Below are 6,000 nucleotides of genomic sequence, written 5' to 3'. Positions count from 1 at the left end.
GAAAAACGCCTACATCTTCTGGCTGGAGATGCTACTCTTCTGCCAGTGTCTAATTCACCCTGACGAGCATTACTTCAGCTATTTTCACGTCTCAGAAATGTGCTTCATTGGACAGACTTAACGGCAGAGATTATAACACGAGGCTCCATTTCATCTCCGCTGCCTCACCTTCCCTTACCCTCCCTCCGATATTTACGGCTGTCGTTCTCCTTTCGGCGGTAATCCAGGGAGAGAATGAATGGGTCTGTCGAGGCATAGCACCGCCTCTCCCCTTGCTGGGCGTTCTGGAATGTTTTCTAAAGTTCCACGTCATTGTTCTAGAACCATACGGCTTCAATAGATCCAGTCGGCAACGCATCATAGTCATGTGGGCGGAGCCTTCTGAGGGGGAAACAAACTCGCGTCTGCTATTGTTCTGAATAGCGAGCCATTATAGATTGTTGCTATTTTACTATTTTAATAAATTATAAGATCAGCATATTGCATTCAATCGTTATATTTAAAGACACTCCCTGAGTGTCTTATTAAATCCAAGGTCAACTACATTTATGACTAACTAACTAAAGTAACTAACCAGACTACTTAGTTGATCATAAACTGTCAGTTTCACTTTTAACATCAAGTTGCAGAAGCAGTTTTCATTTTCTGTTTTTGCTGTTGTTAGCCACATTTTGTGCTCATTTTTTAAGATCACGTTGCTCATTTCCTGGAGAGATTATGATGTTCAGCAGTGACTGTTACATCAGCATTAAAATGTTTAATTAACCTCACACCTAAAAGTAGGGCTGCCCAACCCTGTTCCTGGAGATCTACTATCCTGCAGGTTTTTATTTCAACCCTAGTTTGGCACGCCTGATTCTACTAATTATCAGCTCAACAAGATCTCTAGCCGTTGAATGAGGAGTGGTTTATTGAGGGCCGGAGTGAAAATCTACAGGACAGTATATCTCCAGGAACAGGGTTTGGCAGCCGTGTCTTAATGTCTTAAGAGTTAAAAAAAAACAATCCTTCTCTCTGCAGAAGAAGAGAAAGCTCTGGACTGCAGAATGCAGGTTTTTCTGCACAGCTTGGAGCAGGATGAGATATTCTGGCACACTATTTTTTAAAGAGGCCAGCCAAAGTTTCTTATCCATTTATTTATTTATTAATCACTAGGCGCACACTATTTTCTGGGTTCACCTCGGATTGCAGCTGCCCATGGAGCACGGGAGCGTTCTGCGAAGCCATCAGTCAGTCTGCACACATTCCTCTCTGCCTGTCCGCTAGTGCTTACTCATTCCGGGGGGGGGGGGGGGGGGTGGTGCAGAGGCTGCCGTTATTAAGAACCGTCCCGTCTCCAGATCCGTGTGATCTACGGTGACGTGACAGTGAAGCGTCCTTCAGCGATCACGGACAGCTCAGCGTTTCTGCCCCACCGCGCAGAGGGGGATTAATGAAGAGCCAGCACCTCCATGACAGGCAATGAGACGGGCGCTGTCCCACAGCGCACTGCCTGCACAGTCAATGTTGCACAGGATGTGAAGCACAGGGAATGTTGCACAGTGAATGCTGCACAGCCAATGCAGCACAGGGAATGTCGCACAGTTAATGCTGCACAGTCAATGTTAAACATTAAATGCTGCACAGTGAGTGTTGCACAGAGAATGCTACACAGTAAGTGCTGAACAGTAAGTGCTACACATGTAGCTTTCAGAGGAGAAACAGTACAACGGCATCCGTCACTATCTGGTGCTCTACCCGCTCACTTACACCCCCAGCTTCACAGCCCTAAATAGTACTGCTTCCCATCGTGCCTGGGAGAGAGCAGGCTGTCTGAGTTAACCTCCCGTATTCAGGCTGGAGCAGGGCTCCTGCAGTTTCTCATTTCTCCAGTGTTGCAAGAACGAGAACAAAAAGAGTGCGCGTAGCTGTGAATTTAGCACTGAGCCTCCATTCAGATCCGTCCCGCCCCCGAAAGCCCCTCTTTAGCTCCATCAGGATTCACACTAATGCCATGCAGCTGCAACGGAAAAATCTGCAATGCCTGCAAATTCCGTGACGCCCTGTTTCCCGGTGACGTCAGAACATATCGACTGCAGCTCCACCGGCTCTCCTCCTCACCTCTCGCCAGCTTGTCGGGAATTAAACCTCACATTCGGCACTGGAGCCAGCAGGCCCTCGCTCCTGTAGCCCTGGGCACAGCACTTAGAACGGCCTTCAGTCGGTGTGATGGAGAAGCAGGCCGTGCTGGCCAATCAGAGTGAGAAGCACAGCCTTTCATAGGCCTCATTCACGGGCTAATGGAACCGTGGGAGATGTCGCGGTATGTGCCCTGCCTTTCAACCGCGTGAGCAGTGAGGTATGAAGTGGTTTTAATCGTAGCTTTGTGAAAAAGCCCTGCGTTTGTGACTAGTGGCTTGTTTGTACATCCACACAGACCTTGGTATAGGTGTGTGGGTGTGTGTGTGTGTGTGTGTGTGCATGCATGTTGATGTGTGCATGTTTATGTATTTGCAGCCAAGGTCTTGAGCTTATAGGGGTTACCGTTCATTGTTGGCTTTTCTGTATGGAATAGTTTACAATATGTGCTGTTTTCATAGGCTCATTTCCCTGGGCCTAACAACCACACCCTCCTTTCATTCCAAAATGAGGACATGCCTAAATAATGTATGAGTCCAAACTGATGAACATATTGGTGCAGTCATGCTTATTCCGAACCTAAACACACACACATAGACACACACACACACACACAGACACACACACACGCGCAAACACACACACACACACACACACACACACACACACACACACACACACACAGGTGTGCATACTCATGCACACACTCCCACCTCTCTGTGGTTGGATTACAGGCTCAGAGACACTAAATGACTGGAATGCAGATGAAGGCACCACCCAGCCTATCATGTGCGAGTGATGAGCCGTTAGACACCACCCAGCCTATCATGCACGAGTGATGTGATGAGCGGTTAGACACCACCCAGCCTATCATACACGAGTGATGAGCCGTTAGACACCACCCAGCCTATCATGCACGAGCGATGAGCCGTTAGACACCACCCAGCCTATCATGCACGAGTGATGTGATGAGCCGTTAGACACCACCCAGCCTATCATGCACGAGCGATGAGCCGTTAGACACCACCCAGCCTATGATGCACGAGTGATGTGATGAGCGGTTAGGATTTTAATCTGAGGAAATGAGAGGCAGTGATCCATTACAGCCAATCAAAACACAGCAATATTACTCTGGCAGCTGTGGTGGGGGGGGATGTTAAATGAGAATGGATGGGACGTGAGGTAGCTTGGAGGGGTCCTCCGCTCCTCTCAAGTTTACCTTGCCTTGTTGATTATTTTTATCCCCGTCTTGTAGTTACTAGTTGCTGAACGAAGGCGGTAGTTCGATTTCACACTTTGTGATCAGATAAGGTGCACTAAACGGTGATCCAGCGGGTGAATTAGCAGGTGCGATAACATGGCTTCTCCTTCTTTCTCCGTCTGTCCTCCCGTGGGTGCCCAAGGAGCATGCTGAGCTACATAGAGCAGTATGCAGTCACAGACCTGGGGGGGGGGGGGGGGGGTCCAGAGAGGACGCTCAGAATAAACACCCAGCGTGTGCTTAACGCTCGCCGCGGGCTGAACACCGCTGAACACCGCTGAACCCAGCAGAAGAGGCGCTCTGGAACACTGCGACCTACCTCCGCATTCTGAACAACCGACGCACATCTCAAAGCAGGTCAAGAGGCCCGTTCCCAGAGGCCTAGTCTGTTTAACGTGATATTTAAAATAGTTCAGGCTTCGGGACTGGTCCGTCAGCGCTTAAACAGGACTGAGCCCAGCTCCCATATTCCTCACCCCTGTACCCCTGCCTGTTGTACAGCTGATTTCTGCGTTAGGTGCCAGAGGCACAGAAAAGCACCGCCTGTTCCCTGTGATGAATCAGAGTTTTAGACGGTCCACCGGTCTGTCCTGCCTCCAAAACCAAGCTTGCTGTGTTACGCAAGACATTGCTTTACCATTAATGAGTGAAAAAGACCAGAGTTTTCAATTCTCCTCGGAGTGTTGAACTCGCGCCCGGAGGCGACTGCAGACACGCAGACCATCACCCCTCCGCCTCTGCCAATACACCAGAGATAAATATTTAACTTCAACGCTGCATATTAAAAGCTTAATTGGGCAGAGACTGGGGGATGAATCATAATTTACGCACTTTTCTGTCTGCAAGTGCGCTTCCTTAAAGGGAAAAAGGTTCATCTCGCTAAATCGGGCAACAGGAAGCTAATCTGCCGTAGCGGTTGGGTAAGGATGGAAAGGGGCTGTTAATTGCACCGGAGAGAGAGAGAGAGAGAGAGAGACGGACGCAGGGATGGGATGGGACGGGACAGGCAGTGAAGCAGAGCAGTCTGTCCCTCACAGATCACCCACAGAGGGACAGCCCCACACAGCGAGCCCTGAAGGTCCCGCCCAGCCGAAAATGACTGGTGATGAGGCGTTAATGGAAAGTAATGCAAAAGGCCACTCTTTCATTAAAAAAAGGGAAACCACTTCTGAGCTGCTACTTTAATCCAGAAAGCGGGAGTAGTCTTTTATGGGATTATGTGCAACACGGAGGTTATGAATCCACCTTTGATAGGCAGGTATTCACAGGGATACTGAAACTGATGCCTGGATGAGGAAACCCGCGTGCGCTCCAGCTGTCCATCACTGTGACGGAAGGCTCGTGCAGGAGACAAAATGGATGCAGTCAGCGCACTGCGCCCATCTGCTGCCCATGTATAATTTCTACAGACTAATGTGATTTCACTTAGCAAGTAAAACGGATCCCATCAGCGTTTCCCGTTCTTTGTGACTGTCACTGTCACAGGCAAAGAGTGATGTGCCGGTGGAGATATTTTTGAACTTGTATTAGGATGTTCTACATGAACCAGAAGCTCCAGGAAAAGAGACTGAACCGGTTTTAATTGACCGCTCTGTTGGAAGGGACTTATGTGGATACGTGCTAGAGATGCTAGCTCCTATGAGCAGCTGTGGGTGTCTCTTTCTGATTGGCTCGGCGATTGGAAGAGGTGACGTGTTAACCACTGCGGCCGTGCCGTTCGGGCTGGGCCACGCACCAGACGGCTGCCGTCAGTGCCGTCATCCGCGGGAGAGCTCTAAGCCAATCAGATCGTGATCAACCCCACGTTCACTATTCAGAGGTTTTTCCATCTCCTTATGCTGTGTCTTACAGTAAATCCAGCCCCTGATGAAAATAAATACAAAAACTCCTATTTTAATAAACACAAAATCCACCGAATTATAAATGATTACCGAACTCCCGGAAAGCATCTGAGGAACGCTCGAGACAAACGCAGCGGCGTACTGTGTGTGACTGAACGAGCAGCAGTGGGTCAGAAGCAGAATGATGAAGAGATCGGTGATGTAAGAAAAGGGGGCAGGCTGCTGCTCACAGGTCTGGAATGTTTCCATAGCCAGCTGACGGCAGCCTCGCATCCGATCCTTTCGGACACACGGAGGAGAGGGAACGCAGACCATACGACGCGTCGGCCTTCCGCTGTGACATGCTGGGTCAGCAGCTCTGTTAGCGGGGCGCAAACTCCCATCCCTGGCTTGCACACGTGTGTGGCCGAAATCTGCTTGCTCATAACTCCGCCGGGACTAGGGGGGCAGTGAAATTCCCTATGGGAGAATACGGCTGCCCTTTCTGTGCCCGCTTGCAGGGTAATGGCTTCTCACTGCAGGCACCGAATGCCCACTAAGTGCTGTAAGCTGCGGAGACCGAACAGGGAACGCCGCTGTCCTGCCATTTTAGAGTACCCTGCAACTACTCTCGCCAAATATCTTCCGATTTAATAGGCCTACTCATGATATGAATACGGATATACTACTATTCTGCCACTATTCTAGTACAGAATGTGGCATAATAAATACAGAATATTTACTGCAGCCGCGATAACTGCCTGGCTCTCATTTTTCAGACAACCAAAGATTTCATACATT

The sequence above is a fragment of the Conger conger genome, chromosome 13, assembly GCF_963514075.1.
Source record: "Conger conger chromosome 13, fConCon1.1, whole genome shotgun sequence".
Taxonomy (NCBI): Eukaryota; Metazoa; Chordata; class Actinopteri; order Anguilliformes; family Congridae; genus Conger; species Conger conger.
Note: the sequence above shows the minus strand (reverse complement) of the source record.